Below are 25788 nucleotides of genomic sequence, written 5' to 3'. Positions count from 1 at the left end.
AACACATGCTATCAAAAGAGCACTGTTCTAGACGTAAAGATGGGATAGTAAAAAACACCAACTCTCTCTCAAGATGTTCAGATTCTGGTAGATGAACAGACCGCAGATAATAAACTAAAAAATAGCCACAAATCATATTGATCATGAAGACTGGTGGTCAATGAATGTCCTTCTGAGAGGTCAGCATTTAAGCTTATTCCTAAATAATAAGATGAATATAGCCATGTGAAGATTGCGTGGGAGAGCTTTGGTGGCAAAGGGAACACTAGACGACCAGAAATTTCAGTGTTTCAGGGCCTATTGGATGCAGGTGACAGCAGCATGAGAGAAAAGCATTTAGAGAGGTAGGTGTGGGCTGATACTATGGATATCAGAGAAATTAGACTTTATTCCGGCAGCAAAGGGAGCCTATCGTAGGGTACCAAGAGCATATGGTGATTTGTTTGATGATTTTAAAATATTATTCTTCTTATAGTATAATACCAATGATGAAATGTTGTGATATCTGGAATTTGTTTAAAAAACTGTTGGGAAGTAAAGTGAATGAGGTTTAGTGAAACAAGATTAGCTGTGAATTGGATAGTCATTAAAGTTGGGCACATAGAATTCATTAAACTATTCCCTCTACTTTATATATAATTGAAAGTTTTCATAACACAAAGGTTTAAAATTATATAAAAACACAACTTTCCTCCAGTATAATAAGCAATCCAGTGCCCAGATTTGACTCTGTAAATACTAGCCTTTACTGATAGGATACACTGCTGGGGAATAGTGCTTGGGAACATAGACTGGATAATAGTGCCATTTACTGAGCTAGGAAAGACAGGTCAGTGAATTGCAGCTTGGAGGGGACACTGGAAATCAAAATTTCAATTTTGGACATGGTAAGGGCAAAATGTTTGTTAAACATCCAGGTGGAGTTATTAAGCAGCTCTAATGTCCATATGAACCTTGAGTTCAGAAAAAGGGTAGTGCTGTAGCTGGGATTATTTGTTCGTGAGTATTCGTCCCCTTCCTTCCCTTGCCATGTTTATATGCAGAACATACTTCCTATCCCACACGAATGGCTTTGGGTAATAGAATATGAGCAAACCTAACATTTGCTGTGTGTAATAAAAAGCTTTAAATTGGCTTGCATGTTTTAGTTTGGCCCCTTTTTCTTGCCCATTCACCAAGAAAGTGATATGTCCCAGTGATTCTCTGATTCTTAAGCCTGGCATCTGAGATGAGAAGACACATGACACTGAGCTGTTTGAGTTAAGGCCACTGGAGTTGTAGCACTGGAGTGCTGTGCACAAGAAATCCATGTTGCTGAAATCCACTATGTTCCATTTATTTGTTATCCTAGAAAAGCAGACTTACACTGTCAACGAGGCAGATGGAGGTTTGAAAGTCATTGGCTTATTGGTTGTGTTTAAAGCCACTGGACTAGATGAGGTGATCTAAGGGAGATGATAATCTAAAATTGTTTTTTTTTTAATGTGGACAAATGAGCTCAAAGAAACAAAACAAATCAGCACACAAAAATTGCCCTAAATTAAGAAGTTCTAGGAAGTATATGGGTAAAAGAACATTAATTTTCGTTTCCATAACATTTGAGTTATATTTCAGAAACTGGCAAATGAGTACTTTAAATAAGCATTTAAGAAATATTTGTTCTTGATTTATATGCCAATCAGACAAAATGTGAAGGCCTTACTCAGATTAAATATCACCATGAGAGAGAAATTTCTGATAATTTTTCAAGTTTTAACAAGGTAACTGAAATTGGAGAAAGTTATCACTTGGAATGAGTTGATCTATCCCATCCTAAAATATGTCACTTGCTTTATAACATAATAAATATGATTTTAAATTGTATCATTTCCTGGTATAAATTTCTATCATAAAATGTATGAAGCTTTCTTTTAATTAGATGAAATAAGGCATTTCTAATTTGATGATAAATGTTGCTTTAAAGTGCATATGACATAGCACTGGTGGTAATTTGTTAAATTATTATGAAAATTTTATACTTCTACAGTAATTTGCTTTTTATTTAGGGTAAGAGTTCTGTCATAAACTCCCCATTCACTCTCCAAATCCACTCTTTCTTCTCTCACACACATACTTGTGTTTTCCCTAATCATGAGGGTCCCAAACAAATCATAGTCAAGGTAGGTTGGTGGGGTTAGTAGAAAACTATTCTTGAACCAAACACATCTCTTTAGAATTTTCATGCTACATTATTTCCTCTTGAGTATGTTTTCAACTATGGTTTTAAATTTTATTATTATTAATTAGTATGCCTCTTTAAGGCATTCCCTCCCTTTAATCATTTTTATAACATAGATTGGATTCTTTTTATTTCTTTATTTCCATGCAGTTTATATTAAAGTCCCTGGCATAATACTAAAATGTGGTTTTATACTGCTATAATGCATCCTGTCCAAATCTATTTGACTAAAGTCATGGCTTGCCTCAATCCTTGCTCTCACATACAAAATTATCATAGATATTTCATTAAGGTAAGGAGAGATTTGGGGGTGACCCTTATGAATTGTATATTTTCAGCTATTCAACTATTTAGCAACAATTGTAATTGCTATTTTTAGGCTTTTACTATGCTTCATATGTTATTGTAAAAGCAGCGTATTATTTAATCCTCACATAACCATATTAGGTAGGTTCTGGTAATATTTTCTTTTAATAGGCAAAGGAGATAGCTAAGTAACTGGCCCAATGTTATGCAGTTAGTAAATGTGGAGCCAGGATTGAAACCTTTTTCTGTCTCATGCTAAAGCCTGAATGCCTAACTCTATTAATTACAGCCCCTTATTAGTTGGAGTAGTCTAAGAGTTCCACGAAACAACCTCCAAATCTCAGTTACTTAGCAAAGTAAAATTTCATTTCTAGCTCATATCACAGTTCAATTAAATGACCAGCATTCAACATTTCAGGCTCCATCTATCTAGTGTCTTTGCCTTCCCCTAGAACTGCACAGTTCAACATGGTAGCCATTAGCCATACGTAGATATTAATTGAAATGAAAAATTCAGCTCCTCAGCTGCAGAAGCCACATTTGAAGTGTTCAGTAGCCTCATTTGCCTACTAACTATTTTATTGGTGTGTAAAGATGTAAAACATTTCCATCATCACAAAAATCTAGCTGGACACTCTGTAGAGCCGCTGGGTCTTCCACTAGGAACTCTGTTTCAAGCCTGCAGATGAGAAAGAGAGAGCATGGGAGATTGGTAGGGGGATTTTTGTGAGCCAGGCTGAGTCCAGTATATCACGTCTGTTCACTCTCCATTGGCCAGAATGCAAATAAATGGCTGCATCTAAATAAAAGAGAAACTGGGAAATGCAATCAAGCTATGTGCACAAGAGCAAAAGGGAAATGGCTGGTGAACAACCAACCAGGTTCTGTCTCATAGTTACACTAAATATCTCTCTTCTTCAAGCATTCACTGAATACTTACTATATATCCCTCTCTAAGCATTTGAAGTGCAGTTTAAATCCCTCACAAGACATTGATAAAGGTTAGATTATTGTTTAGATAATGATTACTGTCTTTCCCCTTACCACCTCATGAGGGGGAGTTTTCTTCCACATCTCCTTGATGTTGGGCTTGGCATATGACTTGGTTTGGCCAATAAAATGTGAGCTGAAATGACATTGTTGTATCGAACTTGAGTCATTAAAAAACAGTACATTTCACTCTTCAATCCCCTGGAAGCTTGAGAACTCTACTATGAGAAAAACGTGTCTCCAGGTAATCACTGTCCTTCTAACCCAGGTCCCAGAAGGCTGCATATGGAACTGACCTGGACTTAATCTACAAGATAGATACCCCCAGCTAACCTGCAAACTCACAGAGTGATGAGTGAGAAAATAATGCTTCTTCTTCTATGCCTATGTGATTTAGTGATTCTGCTATGCAACAAAAGTTAATGTAATTTTTTAAAGCAGAAGCTATTGTAAAGAAACTGAGACCAAGAATGGTTAAGTAAAGCATCCTAATTCACATGATTATAGAACAAAAGAACTGGGACTCAAACTAAGGCCCTCTGATTTCAATACACATATTTTTAACTGTTATGCCATGCTGTCTCCAAGTAAGCATATTATTAATATTATTATCAGGTACAAGAACATATTATGTAGAAAATGCCAGGGTTGTTCAATGCTGCTTTTCAACATTTCTGTTATTAATAGTTTAATTTTCTCACTGTGCTCTTTAAGCTCTCTATCTATAAACCTGTTTTATATGTGTGTGTCTGTACATGTACATGCAAGTAACAACGAATAAAATTTTGAAATTTTATAAAGAACATAATTTCGGCCGGGCGCAGTGGCTCACGTCTGTAATCTCAGCACTTTGGGAGGCCGAGGTGGGTGGGTCACCTGAGGTCAGGAGTTCGAGACCAGCCTGATCAACATGGCAAAACCCTGTCTCTACTAAAAATACAAAAATTAGCTGGGCGTGATGGTGGGTGCTTGTAATCCCAGCTACTTGGGAGGCTGAGGTAGGAGAATTGCTTGAACCCAGGAGATGGAGGTTGCAATGAGCTGAGATCGCACCATTGCACTCCAGCCTGGGCGACAAGAGCAAGACTTTGTCTCAATAAATAAATAAATTAATTAGATAATTTGTTCAGGTGAATTGTTAGACTACTTTCCAATAAGTTCCTTTTTTAGGTAAGTCGTTTCTTCAATAGGTGATCTTTATGGACAACATTGTAGCAAAGGTAAATGAATACACTACAGAAGATCAGGTGGGTATTCATCCAAGTTAGGTTTGAACAATGATACCAAAAAAATTGGCTTCTTTTGGTGAGATCCCAAGAGAGATACTTTTAAGAATGCTCATGTTTCCATGTGCATAAGCAAGCTTTGCTATTACTTAAGTGGCATATGGCTGTGAAATCAGAGATCGGATCTTGCTAGGCTGCCAGGAGTACGTGTGGACACTGAAAATATGAAAAATCAATAAATGAGCAAGATACGAGGAAACCTTGTGGTTGAGAGAGTGTTAGCATAGTTTGTGAAGTGCTAGTATAGTTGAGAAGTGTTGACTATTGAACTAGCTTGTTGCACAGTTACAATATGTAAAACATATTCAAAGAGTATAAAACGGGTTTAACACATCTAAAATTATCCTATTTCTGTGTGCGCTTCCCTTTGTGTGACTTTTTTTCTTTTTGAATATTGTTGTCATTTTAGGTTAATAGTATGGTTTTATAGTCATTGAAGCCAGTAAAAATTTAATAAAATAAAAATTGAACATTTACCTGATGTGACTGCAATTTGCTATTCAAAGTCTGGTCCACGGACCAGCAGCATTGGCATCAACAAGGAGACTATTAGAAATGTATAATGACTGGCCCCACCCAAGCCCGACTGAATTAAAATATTTGTTTTAACAAGGTTTTAAATTTTAACGAGAGAGAATAACAGAGAAAATGTAAAGTTATTGTCTAGAAGCCACCAAATTGCAATCTTATTATTAACCAGGTTGATTTTTTTAAATACAAGGAAATAGATTATTTACTGAAATAAAATGGAAAATAAGATGAGAGGGAACCCAGATACCAGCTATTTTATCATTTAATATATATCTGACTTGCAGTTAATGTCCAGAGCAGTGTGAAGAAAGATTTATTTTTAATGGTCAAAATAGATGAGAAGATGTAGTAAGCCCACTACTATTTTTCAGTTGATAATTCTATTCTCAAATGAGCATATTTTTGGAATTTAATGCATTAAAAAGGGAAATATTACAAACTTAGACTAGAACCTTTAATCAAAGCGTAATTAGCAAATACAATAGCTTTGGAAATAAGAACAGAATGAACATTAATATCAATAGCGTGCTAATTGTCTTTCCTTTCTGTTGACTTTAGGAAGATTTGGGCAGTAATCTAAGAATGAGACTTAGTGCTGCTATTTGATGCCTTAATTTCATATCTTTACAATAAGCCAAAAATATATTTGTTCAAATAACATTCAATTTAAAATTGATATTAATTTACATAAATTTTGATAGGATTCATGTCTGGTGAGATATCTATGGTGAATATGCTGCCAAAAATGCTAAGTATAATAGACACTATGATGAAGTCCTTGAACATTTTCTTTTGGAGAGGATTTTTATGAAACTAGTTGTCATGTCTGTGTTCAAATAGATTTTAATTTATTGTTTAATTAAATATAATTAATTACAATTCAGTAATTAATTACTAAATTAATTATTATTGAGTCAAAGAATCCTCTGTCAAATAACTTCTTAATTTATGTTGTTGTCTTTTTTTCTCTTATTTTGATGGGCCAGTATAAGGGACATGAGTCATGTTATTCTAAATGTGTGTGTGTGTGTGTGCGTGCACAAAGCTTTGCATTTGATCCAACATCATGCTCAGTGTTGTTCGTCAGTATTGTGACTTCTGATATGTACTTTTTTCTGTGTTTTAATTTCTATGATCATTAATATTCAGTGACTGAAGAAGTTATCCTTTATGGACACACTCTGAAGGAAGAGTGTGACCTACTGATGTTTCCAAAATGAGCATGTATTTGGAAATTTGGCAGCTTTTCACAAAGCCAGTCACTACTTGATATAATTTGTCCAAACTTGGAGGCTGCCTGGGCAACTGTGTTCCTCAATATCTAATTCCTAGTATCAGAGACCACCTTTCATCTTCTTCAGTGCCATCAGCCTCCCAACATCATGATTTTAAGGATACAGGAAAGCCACCTTACTTTCAGGAAGATTCTCTACTGCTTACCAATAGATAGAAGTTTTTTTTTTCTTTCAATTATTTGACATTTTGTCTTTTATAATACATCTATTTAAAACTTTATATAATTAGGAACGAACCTTAAAATGACAAATGTAATTATTAATAATCACATGTATAGCATCTAAAATCATTTTGGTTACTACAATTTGTGAAACATTGACTTCTGTTTTGGAGAGTTATTTTTCCGAGAAAAAAAGTTGCGTAGAATAGCTTGAGAGCTCAATGGACTGAATGAGCTAAATGCTCCTTGTGAGTTGAAGTTGGGGGGGGGCTAAATCCAATGACAAGTGTCATTGGAAAAAATGTCCAAGGACAAGTGTCATCTAGAAAAGCAGAGGAATATTTGAGATGCACACACAGAAACAGGGGAGAAGTCAATGTGAAAAAGGAGGAAGAGATTGGACTGATGCATCCTCAAGCCAGCAAATGTCAAGAATTGCTAGCAGCCACCAGAAACTGAAAGAGACAAGGAAGGACACTTCCCTAGAGTGTCCCTCTTTGGAGGGACCATGACCCTGCCAAGCCCCTTGGTTTTAGATTTCTGGCCTCCAGATCTGTGATAGGATAATTTTCTGTTTTTTTAAGCCACTGAGTTTGTGGTCATTTATCATGTCAATCCTAGGAAACTAATACACTGTTGTAGCAATAGATTCCCAAATCCAATGAGTTAACAAAATATATGTTTATTGCTTATTCACATCATAATCTGACGTCTTGACAGGTAGGACTCTGCTCCATGCAGTCATTCACCGACCCAGGTTATGTCCACCAGGTGGTCCTGCCATTCTCAAGAACTGGCTTCTAACAGCTCTGCAAAAGGGAAAAAAGAGAATAGATGATCATACAGATTTTTTTTGATCATGTGTGAAAGTGGCATACATCACTTTTACTCACAGGCATACTCAGATGGCTAGGATTCAATCATAGAAACTCAAACTAATCAAAATGATGTATGAAAAAATGTACTCTTCTTGAAAGCCAAGAAAGGTGTTTTGGTGAACACATAGCATTTTCTCTGCCAAAGTCTGTACTTCCAATATGAAATATCTACTTCACTCTTACTTCTACACACAGAAAACACTAATGACCTCTCCAATGAGGTGCAAAAATTCATTCAGTCACTGCCTCCAACTCAAAGTCTAGAATCTTCCGACAATGTGTTGTCTTTTTCATTGGGTCAGCATCCTATAACCTGAAAATTCTTTTTATCTGGTCCTATCCCCAAAACCCAATAGCACGACAACATTGTCATGTGAAAAGGTAAAGAATGGGCTCCATGTAACAGACACTGGTATGGAAAAATTCTAAAACTTGCTTGGTGAACATCGTAAGGACTATGTATTTTGGAAGAGGGAGAAGTTTATTGATTAGATGCTAATTCCAATCTCTGCAAGAAACTCTCCTAGAGGGTGCCTGGCTCTGCCTTCTCTGAGGACTGCACAGGTTTTGCAGCCTGGCTCTTAGTCTGCTAATGGTTAACATTACCCCCAAATCCTCCAGTGTTTTAGACTGAGCTTATGATTTCCTTTATTAAAAAAATAGTTTTGTACAAACAGTATCTTCTAATCTATCTTTCTTGCCATTTACATGGCCTAGTAGCCATACCTAAAGTTCTTTCTCGGATATAGTTCACAAATATACTCATTCTTTTAATTCCTCATTCACGTCTCTGACTCTATGCTTAATGCCAGCTCTTTTGAGGCTATCAGGAATTTTAGGAAGGATGGATCCCTGATCTGAATTTGGGCACAAAGCTGAGTCACTTTGTTCAACTGAAAAGTTTCACTGGGTCAGAGACTTTCCTCAATTTTATTTCTTACTCTTTGGGATCTAGAAGGGGTTAGCAAGGCTCAAAAATTCTAGATTCTCATCCTCATTTATTTCTGCTTGCAAATTTAGCCACTTTTTTCTTAGTCTATCTCTTTCTTACAACATATTACCAAACACAACAGAAGCAACCAACCTATACATTGATGGCTTTGTTTTCTAACCTCTTCCCTTAGATCAAGTTCAGCAGGCACAGGCTATAGGTGATAGTTTACCAAATGTGTTCAATGAACACTCTGATGCCTGTCATGAGTCATGTCACAGTCAATGTAAGTTGCCCCACCTAATCAATTCAAGACCTAGCCTTCTCCCGTCTTCAGCATGTAGCTCCAGGAGAATGCAGGAGAGTAGTAGTGAGAATGCAGGATTGTGGAAGAAGCTTTCTGGCTGAGTCTGGGAATAGTATACACCAATTATACCCAAATTCTAGTAGCCAGAATGCAGAGATATGAAATGTGAAAACAGGATAGGCTAGGCATTATAGTCTTCTTGTATGCCCAGGAAAATGGCATGGTTTGGGGAAGCACATAACATTGTTTCAAACCTAGGCTCCAGAAATCCCTTTTCTTTTTCTCTGTAGCTAAACAGTCTAAGGTAGTTCCAGTTCAGAGACTGGGGCTAGAAAAGAGTCATGATCAATTCATTCAGACATTCAGAGACCAGGCTGCCAGAAGCCATGTTATCTTCCAGGACACCCTAGGCTTTGATATTCAGCCAACAGATAGTAAAAGAGAAGGGAGGAGGCATGCTCATTTTTCAAATATCTGGACCATTAAATAATATACTTTGCTTCCAGCCATTTTATCCTATTAAAAACTAATCATACAGCCCCATTTTGATGCAAATGGAACCTAGAAATGAAGTCCTGAAATGAGTGCCTGCTTCCTAGCAATTATTCCATACGATGGAAGGAGGAGTATTTGAGGAGGGACAGACAAAGGGCCAAAAGTGCCTAAACATGAGTGAAGTTTCAAGAAAGGAGAAGACAGCAAGGCTGACAGGCTTGCCCACTTTATATTTTTGGCTAGGATTTGTGATTGATTCTTACAAAAGTAATATATTTTAGTCATTATTTAAGGCTGTGATTACATGGATTAGTGACATCAATACATTTAATTTAATTATTTATTTAATTCGCTAATGTTTTTATAATCATATTGCCTCACTGTTTAGATGAATGGGTGATTTGCCTCATCAGTTAGCCATGGGTGTGCCTTCTGGTGACCTGGGTGTAAGTGCACATGGCAATAGTGTGGCCTTTTTAGACCACACAGTGAATCATTTTTTCTTTGCATTTTATTTTGTAAAATGTAAATAATGATGAGCCTTTTCTGGGACTGAGACTAAGATTCCCAGCAGCAGTAAATACCAGCAACAGTGGCAATTTCCACTTAAAAAAACCCCACAAGGTTAGCCCATGGTCTTAACTTCATTGGTAAACATAGCACCTAATGTCCAAGGCAAGCAGAAAGCTTGATGATTCATCTGCCTTAGCCACCCAACCAGCTAAATTGTATATTTTCCAAGAGTCATATCTATTTTTAAGAAATTATTTTGTATACAGTTGAAATATTGCAGAATGAAATAAAGTTGTTGTTTGAGTTGTTGGGAAGCTTTATTATAGAACATTTCCAAAAAGCATTCTGTAGAATTTGTTGAGGATAAAATGATTGTAAAGGTTTGGGAAAGTATATAAAAGCATGAAAAAATAAATCACCTAAAGGATTCTACACTTTTCTTTCCAAGTATTTTTAATTTCTTACTTCATTTTAAGGGAACATAAAATTATATTTATCAAAAATAGGGAAGAGTTGTGGGTTAAGCAGAAAAATGATGAGAAATTCCAACCAGGAGCTCTCCTCTGCTGCCCATAGTAGTAGCAGACACTGTTGACGCTTCATGCTCCATCCACAGCTTTTCTGTGTTCACCTGCACTTTCAGTAGACAGTGCCCAGCAGCTTTATAGCTTGCCATGCCACACACATGCATTCCTTTGACTCTGCATGAGGATTTCTCTTAGAGATACAGAAGCTTGCTCAGTCCAGTGCCAAGGCCACCTAAAGTGCTAGGGGTTTAATGCTCCCAGGTAAAACTCTGATTCGATGAGGCATGGACATCAATGAATAAATATATAGCCAGCTTTCTATCTTTTTTTTTTTAAGGGTAGTTTTGAAATACCACACAGTTCCTCAGAGAATTTCAAATGTGATTGAATTTCAGTTTCCACAGCTAAACCTACACGTTGATGACTTTTCTCCCCTTCTCTAAATCATCTTCCCTACTTTATTCATTGTGCTTTCTTGGAGCACTTTCATATACGCCACTTGTACTTTATCCTTATTTCAGTGTGTGCTTTGTGGGGAGCACAAAATAGGATACCCACCAAAGAAAAAGCTTGGCCATATATGAAAATATCTACAGATATATCTGTTAATGTATCCATTTCTTTCTCCATGTCTGTCTGTCCTGTAAATTGTTTAAGACAATTTCTTAGCTTAACTGATTTCTTAAATGATCAACTTCTAGTGCCAATCATGTTGGATAAGGTTTTGTTCAAAGGCTTTGTGAGATGCAGATGGGCAAAATGACTAAATACTCAGGTTCTGAATTCATATCCTAGCCCTGCTATTCTTAGGAAATATAATTTTCGACAAATTACTTATCCTTTCTGGACACAATTTATATTTGTAAAATGAAAAATAACTAATGATTGGCTCTAGTTATTAGTTTATGTTATCATGAAGATTAAACTGGCTAATGCATGCAAAAATACTAGTACTATTTAGTTTGTAAATTGCAGAGAGTAGATTGTTAGTTTTGACTTCTGAAGATGCCTTGAGCCTCCCAAAATGCATATTGACTTACGTATATCAGATGGATCTTTCAGAGCCTGTGGTACATGTCATAGCATTTTAGGACAGCAATCAGCTTTAAATTCTAGGGAGACATTTGATTAAAAACACCCGATGAAATGAATGTCTGTGGGCAATTAATTATATCCTCTTTTTGAAATCTAACAGGATATTGTGGGATGGCCCCTGATAGGCCTAAAATTCATTCTTCTTTCCTTTTTTTTTTCTCTTTTTTAAATCCTCTCATTCTATATTTTATTTTCTGGTCAGTGTGAGAGTCAATATATTTGACTTCCTTCTCAACTTCTAGGTTTTATAATTTACTGACATTGATAAGTGTATTTGTTGTAGTTTTGTTTTTTAAAACTATGCATAAACAACATGAGACATTCATTTCGTTTGGCTAGTGAATCTCTGCTGTTGGTTTAAACCAAGTATAATCACCAGCAAACCCAATTTAGCTCCAAGTCTCTGCAAACTTTTGGATATTGTGCTGAGCAGATTTAGTGCAAATTCTATAGCATGCTGTTTTTTATGTCACATGAACATTTTCTATGGGATCCTCAGACTTATTTCAAAATGATAATGTCCTTGATCTCAAGGTATCTCAAATGAAGAGAACTTTTATGGATTAACATATAAAAGAACGTGGTTATATAAAGCCGAAAAAATCACCATCTATTTTGGATGAAGCATTTATAGCTCATTTTATGCAAGCACTGATAGGAAAGTGCTAAAGTACAAGCACTAATCCAGGAGTGGTTTTGCTGCATAGTAGAAATGTGCTAGTGAGAAAAAAATTAGGGGCAGAAAGATTAGCTTGCTTTCTTTTGTATTTCTTAGTCATGGAAACCTGTATTAAGAAAACAGATTTCAGGAGCCTTTGAACAAGAAGAGAGAGGAAGAATGACATCACTGAACAAGAGAGATGGCGAGCAGAGTTTCCTGAATGCTGTGAGCAGAACAATTGGACAGATGAGGGAAGTCTCTGACAATCCAGTGGAATCACGCAGTGTGTTTAAGTAAAGCTCCCTTTGCTCAAAATAAATTTTAAAAGGAAATTAAATTCTAACCACGTCTTAGGCATAAAATGACCCTCTTTTCTCATCTAGCCTCATTCTCTGAAGGTATACAAGAATGTTTCAGGTACCTGCAAAATTGAAAGAGCCGACTATACTTTCCTTGTCTATTACATGTTGATTTTTACACAAAAATAAGAAAAGAAAGCCTTCAAATTATCACAACATTTCAGTTAGTAGATTTTGATAGTCCTTGGGTGGGATATTTGGGAACAGAAAGTAGACAGTTTTTCTTCAGGACGATTACAGCCCAGAGCAGCTAAGTTCTTTTCAAAATTTCAAAATGCTGGATTGCTTTAGGTAAGTTATCTAAGCTACCAATTATGTTTTAAATGTAATAAAAGCCAATCCTTCTACTCTTGGAGGCAGAGATGCTATAGCTTGTTTAAAAGTTCTTGCCTTATTAACGAATGCTAATTATGAGTAATGGAAGTCAAATTAGTTTTCATTTCTCGAATAGCTGTACTGTATTTGCAAAGAATTTTAGAGAAATTGAATTAATTTAAGTTTGTTTTAATTATAATTTGTTTTCATAACAGCCAACTGACAGGTGATACTTGCACTTGCTTGAATTACATCCACAGTTAATGTTTTCATGTTTGTAGCTGTATAAATTATTTTAGCTCAATGATAATATTTAGTCATAAAATAAAACATATAAATACTTTTAAAACAGACTGAAGTTGTTTATTCCCTAAATAGATTATTACCTATTGGGCATGCACTTAACATCTGTGATATCTAATATAAAATCCAAATTACCTTGAATACTACTGCTACATTTCATAAAGAGCTTACATTTTCCTCTTGTGAATCAGATTGTCTCATTTAACAAATAAAAATAAAGAATGCCACTATATTTTCCCCTACCTCACTGTTCCTTCAATTGTTATGTTATATATATTTACTTTCAAAAGTGGTAGAACCTTAAAAAAAAAAAAGGAAATTTACTTTTCTGGTCAACTCACCATAAAGCTACCCGGGGGTAGATATGCCTTATCCTAGATTTAAAAATAGAGTCTCTCTTTGGGAGGCCCAGGTGGGAGGATGGCTTGAGCCCAGGAGTCTGAGGTTATAATAAGCTATGATCACACCTCTGCACTCCAGCCTGGATGACAAAATTAATTAAAATAACAATAAAGAGTCTCTCATTGGATACACTATGAATGCTTATAGATCTAGTTCCAGCTCTGTTCAGGTGAAATGCAGTGGAGAAAGTAGAAAGAAGTGTAATTATCGTGAGGGCATATTACATGCTTAGAACTAGTAATCTGAAAGGTACTTTGCTTCTTCTTAAACTCCCCTGGAAGCAGCGTCTCATGGAAAGAAAAAATGAAACCTTAGGTTACAGGAATTAGAGGGAGATACCTGGTTAGAGATTGTGGGATAAATCAACACTCATCTTCCTTGAAGTTTAAGTAGTATTTCTGGGGTGTCTAGGTATTTTTCTCAATCAACATTTAATGTTTAACCCATTTCTATATCAAACTGGAAGATGCTTACAAAGACTCAATCTTCATCAGGGGACTCTAACTGATTTCTAATTCTAGTACTGTATAATAAAATCGCAATTCTGTCACATATTAACTATATGATCTTGGGTGGGCCTTGACTTACTAATCTATGATACTAGACTTGATTATTTTTAACTAGAGTTAACACTTCTTGCTGAATTAGAGTCTCAACATGAATGAGTTTTTTAGATGAATTACATTGACATTTATATCAACTTATCTTTGGGTTCTCTTTTTGTTTTTTTCATGTCATTATTTCATCTACCCATTTTAAGATGTTACCTTGATCAGATGTGTGAATACAGAGTTGATAAAAATATTGTGAAATTTGCTTTTCCCACAGAGTAGATATTTGGCATGTAATAGGTCTAATAAGCGCTTCTGAAAACTTTGTCCTCCTCCATCTTCTTCTTTTCCTCCTTCATCTTCTCTTGTTTGTTTAACCTCATACTCCTAAATAAGAGATTACCAGCAGGTCAGTTGATTTTATTATTTTTTGCTAAATGTTTATTTACTTATATATTTTTTGTTAGTTTTCCCTGACAAGTAGGAAAGGAGCTCAAATGGAGCTCCTGCTACAGGAGTTTTCTCTTTTGCTTATTGGATCTTTCTTTTGAAAACATTTCATTTCGATCCCTAAATACATTTCAAAATAATAGTACGTAAAAGAAATTGTAAACCATTAACTGGATAGGCATGTAATATATAAATGCATTACCTATAGACCTGGTATAGTGTATAATACTTTGACTCCAGATGTATACAATATTGCTTAGTAATTGGACATAAACAATTTTTGGAATACTTACAATAGCCAAATAAAAGACATTTCTTATTTCTAATATGGTTTCATTATTTTAAACAGATGGTATATGATAGCATGAAATTCTTGTTCTAGGATTGCTACTTTCCGATCTCAAATGGCTGTTAACAAAATATTTCTTATTATTCCTTAGAAGATAGTTTTAGTCTCGCTCTCCCTGAAGTTTGCTTCTGGCACCTGCAGTGAACATCAAGAATATGTGTTTTTTGAAGACAAGAAATTGATCTCATCAGTCTATGCTGTGGCTCACTGCAGGGTCCTTACTTACAGGGTTGGCTAGACACATTCCCCTATCCATGTGAACACCAAGCTTCAAGAATTCCTGTCTGAGCAGCATTTGACTTTCTCCAGAAGAAGAAGTAGATAATGTTTAAGGACAAGAATAATGGAATCATGATTAACAGTGGATTACTTTAATGAATGAAAACAAAACTTCCTGGAGAAGAGATTTTAATAATGTTTTTGTTTCTAAGTTTCTAAGGCATTTCGGAAATATTAGTGGCACAGCCACTTCCTAGTGAGAATTGTCTTCCCAATAAATGCTCTCTACCCCCTCCATAAAGGCACAGCCCACGGGTTTTATCATCAACTTAATTTCATGAAATATAACAATGTTTAAAATTGTCAAATTTTTTTGTCCACATGTTTTTCCAGGTCTATCAGAATCTTATTTCATTTGAGACAGAAATATGTCTCAAATATATGGCTGTTTCATTAGGGAAAAAAAGGCAATATATTATCATTTTTGGATTTCTTTATGATTGCAAAATTGAATAGAGAGCTGAAATTATAATCTGGGAATTCTGCCAAAATCCTATTCTTGAGACAAATATCTGGGACCTGAGTTATCCCTACTGGTTGCCTTTATTGCTCACATTCATTTCACACTACTTTTCTGCCATATCATTTTTCTTGAATTGATGTATACTTAAAGACACTCTTATGACAGATAAATGTTTCTTTCTTAGTAGCTAGCTTTCAGACGTAGTACTATGTGCTTACACATTCACCTAAAAGCCCATTTATGAAAATAGGCATTCGTAATACATTGGCTACCAGTTTTTTTTTCTTTCTTTTTTTAATGCTACTGCATGTCAGTGGGATATTTACTTTGCTGGAAAAGGTTCTTGAATACTATTGAAGTTTTATCAGTTTCTGTCTGACAAGAAATAGCTTGGGTTGCCTATGAATGGAATGGGCCAATAACCTAGATAAACATCAGATAATATGTGAGCCCTTAAGACACTTTTGAGGTATGATAAAACATGTCAAGGTATGAAGGGAAACTATCTCAGTAACCTTCGAACCACAGAGTATTAGTTTTGAAAGATTAATCTTAATAGATTTTGAATCAATTTATGCCATTTGAACACACAATGAGACAGCAAGGTGCTTCTCTATTCTATTTATACTTCCTGAAGGTTAACTTTCAAAATGTGTGTGTACTTTGCATTTGGAGAGCTGTCAGATGATTTTTAAGACTAAAAAACAGATTAGATTTTGGGATTGTATTTCCTGTCCCCACAGAGAGTTTACAGTTGAGCAGAAAGTTGAGTTTTATATGTAAAAGTGAAATAAATTTTACGTTTTTATTTAATAGCTTTTGGAAAGGTAAGTAACACAGATTGCATTAGCTAAGCCACAGGTAGAAAAATAATTCTTTAAAGTATTTAAATACATCTTAAAAATGCTATACTCCCACATTACATTGGGTGTACAATTTAAAATACATGATTTTTAAGTCATGAAAAATATTCTGGGGCACATATTTTTACAGAAATTCTTGAGTTCAGCTTGTATGTTTTATGCATGAACACTTGCAGTGGCAAGCCAAAATGACTTATTAGAAAGGGTGAACTTTCTGTAAGCACCTGAGCATTTGGGTGATCTATGTTTTTGGAACAGCACTAGCTTAACTAGATGTGAGAGGGTTAGATATTTTGGGAAGTAGGGTCATTAGCATAATGTGGGTTCTTCTGAAGCAGGGGGAATGTAGGTGATCTAAACGCAATCAAGGTCACGAAGCAGCAGCTGATGTTCAAGTCAGCTAACATTCTTTTTGATTTAGGCCACCTTGATAGAAGGATTTTTTTTTTCTTTCAAAATGTGTGTAATGATGCTAAGTCCATTACCAGATTATATAAGGAAAGCGATCATTATACTAGCAAATATGCCTTTGTAGAGCCTATCCTGTGAATGTTTGTGATTTCACACATATGCAATTAAGATAGCAAATAAGCCAGTTTAAAGAAAAGGCAAATTCACTGTCACAGTATGAAGTCAATCTTTTTAGTTCCTAAAATTCCTTTCTAAGCAATGATCCTTAATGACAGTGGATAAGATGTTGTCTTTCCTAAGAGAGAAGCAGTGACAAGATGAGATGGCTATGGCATGATTTGTGACATTTTCTTTCAGGAGCTTTTATAGTTAATAAATAAACCTAATTATAACTCACCCACAAGAAATTCTGACAATATAAACTTGACGACTGCTAAAACTCAGCAGGTTTGTAATGTTTTCCAGCAGCTATTTTGGGCTACTTTATGAAGGGTGTGAAACGAAGATCAGTCAATCAAATCAGGGTGACATTCATTTACAAGACTTGTGAGAAGACTAAAGATAAGGTTTAAAGTGCAGTTCAATTATAAAACTGATTCAGAGAAACGATGTGGGCTAGCCTATTCGTTTTCACTCCTTGTCCTCTAGGTCAGACATGGTTTGATGTGTAAGTCCAAAGCTGCAATTTGCAATTTAAAGAATTACAAATAGAAAATCACAAAGAGTGGAAAATCCCAGTTTTTCACCTCTGCCCTCTGACATCATCGTGAGAAAAACATAATTTATGCCATTACCTTAAGATAATATTGCATGATTACATCTGAGGCTCATACAAAAAAAAATTAAAGATTGATGTAGATATAATATTTGAAAGAAGGGTTCAAAAGTTCCTTGAAGCCTGTCTCAGGTTTATAAAACTTGCTTTAGAGGAAACTCAGCTGTAGGCTATTCTCTAATTTTTTGTTTTTTTTACCTGAAATAGTTTATCTGTAATTCTACACAAGTTTATTTCTACACCCATATCAATTCTTTGAGCCTTTTCTCATAGATCCTCTTTCCCAATCATTTCCATTGCTCTACTCTGGACACATTCCAAGGTTTCCACAACTCTCTTAGTAGTAGAGGCACAAGCACCAATAAGGATCTTTTTAGGAGCCAAGCTGAATGGAATCCCACTTGTTTTTCCCTCTGTTGCAACAACTCTGTGGGACTGCCAAGGAGAAAATAAATATTTGTTACTTTTGGTAATGAAAAAAGTATGTGTGACTCAGCAACACATGGGGAGCAGATGTGTTGAGTAAGAGGCCACTCCTGTGCAACAGACCTGTCACTAAGTGAGGCTATAAATAGAGAAAAATTAGGAGAGAATAAACTGCAACTCTGATTCGGCTCAATCGCGTTTAAACTAGAATTACTAAAGTTTTTGTTTCTGATGTAAGAACAATTCTGCTCTGTATAGATGTCTGGTCAACATGTGCTTAAATAAGCCAGGCAGTCCCTCCACCTCTGCCACCCCACACACAGGCAGTCTGAACAATGGGAGTCCTGGGGATGTTGAAACACATAGAAGTTCAAAGAGTGGATATCTTGCTCTAGAAATTGCTGGATTGGCCTGATTATGTTGACCATCTCTACCGTTTTTGTCCTAGCAGGTGAGAGCTGTAATTTTACCTTGGACTTGCCTGGGTGTTTTTCATAGTGGAGGGTACTGAGCTCCCAGTTGGTAAAGTAAATGCTTGTAAAAGACATGTTCTACTGGATCAAAGTCAGCCCTAGAAAGTTGGCCACATCTCTTCCCAGATAAAATTGTTCAGCCTGGGGGTTGGTAAGAAAGTGGATTTGGATTAATAAATAACTCTAAGAAATCAAATGTGTAGAGTTTACTAAAGAGCTACCACTTGGACAGTAAGTATCCTTTTTGCAGGCGTGAATTTCCTAGAAATAATTCACTTGCAATTTTGCAATATGACTTTTTCAAGCTCATATTAATACTTTGATACTTACATCAGGGAAATTCAATGGAAAATATCTGCTCCTGTGTCTTATAATTTGCCAGATAAATTATCTGTACATATAACGATGGACTAAAAAGAAGGCAGGGCAATTCTAATGGTCCTCGGACAAAGCCAACTATATTATCATCTCTTGAAGTCTAGAAGCCAGCCTTAGTCATCTGTGCATATGACCAAACAATATAATATTGTCTAGAATATAATCTATGCTCACTGTATATTTGTAGGATGACATGAACAATTCTCTCATAACTACCTACCATTAGAATGAGATTTTGACACTCTCTCCCAAAACCTAATTCTAGAATGTTATTGTCTCAAGACAATTCTTGGTTGCTTCACAAGGAAGTTCTCCTTAGACCTATAATTTGAAAGGAAAAAAACTGAGAAGGCTGAATATTAAAATGATATTTTGTTATGGTATCTCATAAGGTATGTTAGTTGTTTTTTTTTTTTTTTTTTTTTTTGAGACGGAGTCTCGCTCTCTCGCCCAGGCTGGAGTGCAGTGGCGTGATCTCCGCTCACTGCAAGCTCCGCCTCCTGGGTTGATGCCATTCTCCTGCGTCAGCCTCCCGAGCAGCTGGGACTACAGGCGCCCGACACCACGCCCAGCTAATTTTTTGTGTTTTTAGTAGAGACGGGAGTTTCACCGTGTTAGCCAGGATGGTCTGGATCTCCTGACCTCGTGATCCGCCCGCCTTGGCCTCCCAAAGTGCTGGGATTACAGGCGTGAGCCACCGCGCCCGGCCCCTCATAAGGTATGTTCTTTTACTTCAAAATAAAAGATAGTATTAAATGAAATAGCTGTGGTGACTACATTGCGATGGAACATATTCACTGTCTGAAGCCAATCAGTAATGGAAACATTACTTTTGTATCTATACTGCAATAAAAAATTGACAATTTTTTTCTACATACCACATACAAAATGCTGATTAACTCTCATGTTATTTAGGTAGGAGTCTCCGCTCCAAGGCAGAATTGATTAGAGTGGCATTCTTTGCTTCTGCCCTCCCCTCTCCTCCTGCTTTTTTCTTTTTTACTTGATTGCCAAGACTGCTTATTCACTGAAAATTACACTTGTGTGAGAATGCCTTACTGATAGACATAGCAGGCACAGATAATTTGCAGAATCACTTAACTAAACTGCATTGCAAAGAAATCTAGCAGCCAACTTTTGTCAATGGCAGACACCTGAGTTATTATCCTAGGAAGAATTCTTGCTCCTCAGGCCTGTGAATGATAGGCGTTTTATACGCTCTTTATCCAAATGCTGTAAAGCTAAGGTCAGTAAACCTTTGGGTGAACTACAGTCAAGAAAAATTTTATTTTCATGTACTTCATGGAAATCAAAACAAAAAAATAATCATTCTTTATAAAAGCAAGTTTCCCTTCTTATGTTTTACTGGTTTTATAGTCCCCAATTTTTCAATCCCCTTCCAATATCTTGAGTTAACTTCCTATCTCCCAGAACCTCACTCTTCTTTCCTCTCTCTTTCCTCATTTATCATAGACACCAAACTATCCTAAATGAATATCTCTTTCTCATAATTTAATAGACAATTCCACTGGCCTTACTTACAAATACCATTTTTTCTTATTACATGGAAAAATAATAATAGGTCTCTCATTGAGTAATAATACAAAATATTTATCCATGTACAAATTACTTACATGCAGTATGGAAACACATTCCACCATAATTATTGCTTATTGACATAAAATGTCAGTTCCAAATCCAAAGTTTCACCTGCAATTTTAATGGTTGTTTTAGTTTTCTCTTAAGAATAAATACCCTGTCTCCTCACTGCTTCATTCTTAGCTCAGTTTTATTTTCAGGTGTTAATCTGTTACTGAATCTTGCTGACATATTCACATGTGCTCTCTGATACCCCCATATTCTGTGGTACATAATATGTGACAACACCAGTTCCCCATCTGTCTTCTGTCTCTTCCCAAACCAAGCCTTGCTCATGTTAAAAATTCTATAACTGTCATCATCTTGGAAATGTCATGACATTCATGGATCAATAAAATCTTTTCCCAGGGAGGATGAGAAATATATGAAAAGAGCTTACTAAATACTAACAATTTCCTTTAGAGGTTCAATGAATGAGTAAGAAATCTGTGTGAGAATAATTTCAGGAAGGGGGTGTTGGATGAATGCAGAAAGGGACTGAGAAGGCGGGTTATAGGAGTGAGAATATGGGGAGAAAGGGAGTTCAATTTCAGTTGCCTGCAAGACTTCTTCATCTTAGAGATTATTTTCCTTAAGGAAGTGCACGTGAAAGGATGAAGAAAGTGCAGAGGCTCTTTCTTCATCAGGGACTGTGAAGTGCAGAGGCTCCTCAGTGGCCACCACGTCTCTGCAGTTTACTAGGCCATACCGAGATATAATGAGGTGCTTTGTATGCGCTGTGCATGAGAGAGAAAATCAGCTCACCAAATGACTTTTTTTTTGTGGGTAATGACGTACAGTCAGGGGGCAGTTTTGTGAATCTGAGGGAACATAAGGATTCTGGAAGGAGTGCTATGTGTCCAGGGAATGGAATAGAAAACAAAAAAGGATTTTGATGTTCGTACTCTGAATGTCACCCTAGAGCAAATAAAGAAGGGGAAGAATTGTGTTATAAAGGCTGTGACATCAGAAGGATGAGCAAAGCAATTTTACAGTTATAGTTAGAAAATCATTAAACGCTGATGTTTAATAGGTAGCTGAAATGAAGAAGGTAAGCAGAATGTCAAGGTCCTTTTAAAGAGCTTAAAGATTACAAAACAAATAAAAGGTTCTGGCAGCTTCTCAGACACTTGCAGGCTGGAGAATTCACAGAGCAACAAGGTATATGGGTTTTTCTCTTTTCCTTTCCTTGAACTCAAACAAAATGTGAACAAAAAGGGTGCAAGTGTGTGCAGCAACAATGTGTCAAATGTGCCTGATGAGATCTTTTAAATTGACACATTTTCTGGACTCAAAATGAAGTATTTTAGCTTATTACTTTCTGTGAATTTCAATACAAACAATTCAGTTAGATGTGTTTTGTCGAAGAAGTAAAAAAGAGTTAAGGTCAATCAAAGTCATAAGGTAGTTCTAAAATTCAACAAGATTTTCTCCAAGAGGCTAAGTTAATATCTTATACTTATGTGCTAAACATTACGAAATACATACTCTCCTACTTATATATTATTGATTAATGATATATAACAAATTAATTTCTAGAGTAAGAAAGAAGTTACAAAACTAATAATCGAACTAAAATTAACTTTGATTTTCTCAGGGTAACATAAATATAGATACAAATTTTGCTTTTCTATCATATGGTAAGTGGCAGTATTTTTATTTTGGAAGAGGGTCTAAAATTTGTAAGTTTTGAAATTTACGTCAATGGAAAGGCTATATCCTATCCCTTGTTTCTTTTTTAAAAATAAAACTGTAAGAAATTATTGCTTAATTTTATTTGAAGCAATAATATAAATTATAAATGAGAATATGTTTATAATTTTATGTAAGACAGAGGCACTTAACTTTGTTAGGTACTTTGGCATATTTTGCCTCTTGATTAATCTGGGAACTACATTTCCAGAATCCCCTTCTGCTTATGAGTCTGGTTAAGAATTGGCAAAAAAAGGAACTTATGCAAAGTTGGGAAGGTGGAGGTTAAACGCTCTGAACGTGGGTGTGAAACTCTCCAAAGGTCATTCTGTGGTTAGATGTCCTTGCAGACAGACACAGGTGGGCCGGCTAAGTTGTAGCTTGTCTTTTCTTTCTCCTGCTAACTGAGCAGGTCTTTTCAATTATTGTCCCCATTAACTAACAGGGTGGGTGCATGGCTACTACCACATGTATAGCTGTGGACTCATGGAGGTGATAGCTGTACAAAATACACAAGTTCTCATAGATTTCCCCATAACCTTCCCCTTGGTGGACCCACTCATGCTTAGAAGTACTTGGCTTAGCAGACTGTTTTGTTAGTGACTCTCTGTGAACCTCTGTCTCCCATATCCAGTCTTTACTTCTCCAGGTTCTCCCACAATTGTGGAATATATATTTGAAAATAAGGTGACCAATATTTGCTTTATTTGAGTCTGAATAAACGTGGACATTTTATTAGCATGTAGATATTTTCTGTATCATTTGCCGTTTTTAGTCTATATTTTAATTTCTCCATCTATCTCAAAGTACTTTGTGATTCTAAATGGCTATACACCAAGATCTTCTTACAGATAGTTTCGTTCACCAAGTTTGTGGCTTTTACTACAATATATGTAGAACTGGATATTTAGAATGTCATCAAAACAAAGTACTTTGTGATTCTAAATGGCTATACACCAAGATCTTCTTACAGATAGTTTTGTCCACCAAGTTTCTGGCTTTTACTACAATATATGTAGAATTGGATATTTAAAATATCATTCTACATGGACAAATTGTATATGATCAGAATTGCTTTGAAGTGAATTGGTGTCACCTTGTAAACCAGGTACTTGTTTTGGGTAAGTTGGAGCCTACTACTATTTTTTTTAAATAACAAATGGAGCAATTAATTAGGCAATACTGATCAAAATTCTTAAACACCTATTTGTGCACTAGAAATTCTTCCCTTTTACAAATATGCCATTTGTCTCAAAAGGGAGACATATCTGAGTCATACACAGTCATTTTACTTAAATTTTGTGAAATTTACTGTTATCTTTGTCACCTGTGCATTCCATGAACTATATAAAATCTATAACTTTCAAAGTGATAAATTGTGTGTAGGTTTTACCGTACACATGGAGCTCTAACAATACCTAAACTAGAGCATCTTTATTGACAAGAATTTGCTCTCAATCATGTAGGAAAATATACTATTGATGCAACATCACTGGGGTTCCATTTGAATCCTTGTGGTAGTAAGTATCAGTGATTTGACAACTCTAATAGAATTTCTAAGTTCAAAGTTAATGGGATTATTGTATATGTCTGAAAGGCATTTAATAGATTTCATCGTATATCTTAACCACTCTTTTAAAGATACAAAATAGTACATTTTATCTAGCTATGATGAGATGAATGAAAATTTGCTTATTAATGGCCATAAGTGCTTTCAAATTACTTTTCTGTGAATGACCAATGCTATGTAATTCTCTGTGGAGTTGAGCTTCTTTCCTGAGAAATGGGAGAAATAGGAGAAAGATTTGCATTATATTAATAATAAAAGTAAAATTCAGATGCCAGAAGCAGACCTACATGTGATCTAGATATAAAAGTTGCCAAAGACTTTTAAGCTAATTGTGATGGAAATATTAAAAATTGAGACATATATGAACAAAAATCAGTGTAAAAGATAAAAATAGCAATCAATAAGATGTACAAATTAACTCATAATTTAAAAAATATTATATAGAACTGAATAACTCAAGAGATGAGTTTAATAGTCAATTGCACAAAGCAAAAGGCAGGATGAATTAATTCAAAGATGAGTCAATAGAAAATACTGAATGCAGAGAAAACAGAATAGAAAGCAAAATAAAAAAAAATAATAGCATAAGAGACACATGGACATATTAAAAGCCTTAATATAATTATAATTGGAATTCCGGAAAGAGAGATTAGTCTCTTTCTGTGTCAGAGGCAATATTCAGAGAACAAACAATAAAGAATTTTCCAGATTTGGTGAAAGATATTAACCTATTCCAAAAACTTAGCAAATCCCAGGCAGGACAAATACAAAGAAAACCATACCAAGATCCATCATAGTAAAATTGTTGAGAATCAAAGGCACAGAAGAGAGAAACATTCAGAAAAACAAACAAAAAAGGACGTGGCTTTCAAAGGAACACTAGACTGATAGCTGATGTCTTAACATAAATTATTCAAATCAGAAAAAATTTAAATGATATTTCTAGAAAAAACTCTCAGCTAAGGTTTCTATCCCAAAATATGTTACTCAATAAACACGGTAAAATAAATTTTGAAACAAATAAAACAGGCAATTTATTATTAGCAGACCAGCACTAATAGACACACTTTTCAAGGGAGAAATGATCTAGATGGAAATGTGGAAGTGCTGTATAAGAGAATAAAGAACACAAGGCAAGAGAAACATACAGGCAAATATTAAATTCTACAGACTACTGAAAAATAATAGTAATATCTTGTGGGTTAAATTATATGTAGAACTAAAAAGCATGATTCTAATAATATAAAAGATAAGAAAGGTCAATATAATTTACAAGTACTGTGTTTCCAGGTAGTATCAAGAAAGTAGTAGGAATACAAATTTTATTAGATTATAATAAGTCAATGATTTATGTTGTAGTATCTAGCATATACGCTATATGAGTAGTAAAAAACAAAACCCAAATAATCACACTACTTGAAAGAAACAAAAGAACAAATAGAAATATTTGATCTTATCCAAAAGAAGTTAAGAAAGCAAAAGGAAACATAAAGTTGTTGAACTAAACACAAAACAAATAATTAAGTGTGTAGATATAGACCAACATGTAATTATATTTTATGTAGATGGATGACATAGTCTAAATAAAGACTGTTCAGGTTGGATTAAAAAAAATGACTGTAGTATTCTTATAAGAGAAACATTCTTTTTTTTTAAATCAACTTTCATTTTAAGTTCCTGGGTACATGTGCAGGATGTGCAGGTTTGTTACATAGGTAAACGTGTGCCATGGTGATTTGTTGCACAGATCCACCCATTGCCTAGGTATTAAGTCCAGCATCAGTTAGCTATTTTTCCTGATGCTCTTCCTCCCCACTTTCTGCCCAGACAGGCCCCAGTTTGTGTTGTTTCCCAACATGTGTCCATGTGTTCTTATCGTTCAGCTCCCACTTATAAG

General features: G+C 35.3%; 1 long non-coding RNA gene across 1 annotated transcript in view; it reads left to right on the top strand.

The window, feature by feature from the left end:
- Window positions 1-19597: 19597 nt before the first annotated feature.
- LOC109023183 (uncharacterized) overlaps window positions 19598-25788 on the top strand; it is a 72953-nt gene continuing 66762 nt past the window's right edge. The window contains exon 1 of the long non-coding RNA XR_010130736.1: window positions 19598-19709. This is a non-coding gene — a long non-coding RNA (uncharacterized lncRNA). The remainder of the gene's footprint in view (window positions 19710-25788) is intronic.

This window comes from Gorilla gorilla, chromosome 15, assembly GCF_029281585.2.
Source record: "Gorilla gorilla gorilla isolate KB3781 chromosome 15, NHGRI_mGorGor1-v2.1_pri, whole genome shotgun sequence".
NCBI classification, from domain to species: domain Eukaryota; kingdom Metazoa; phylum Chordata; class Mammalia; order Primates; family Hominidae; genus Gorilla; species Gorilla gorilla.
Note: the sequence above shows the minus strand (reverse complement) of the source record. Positions and strands in the feature narration are given on the sequence as shown.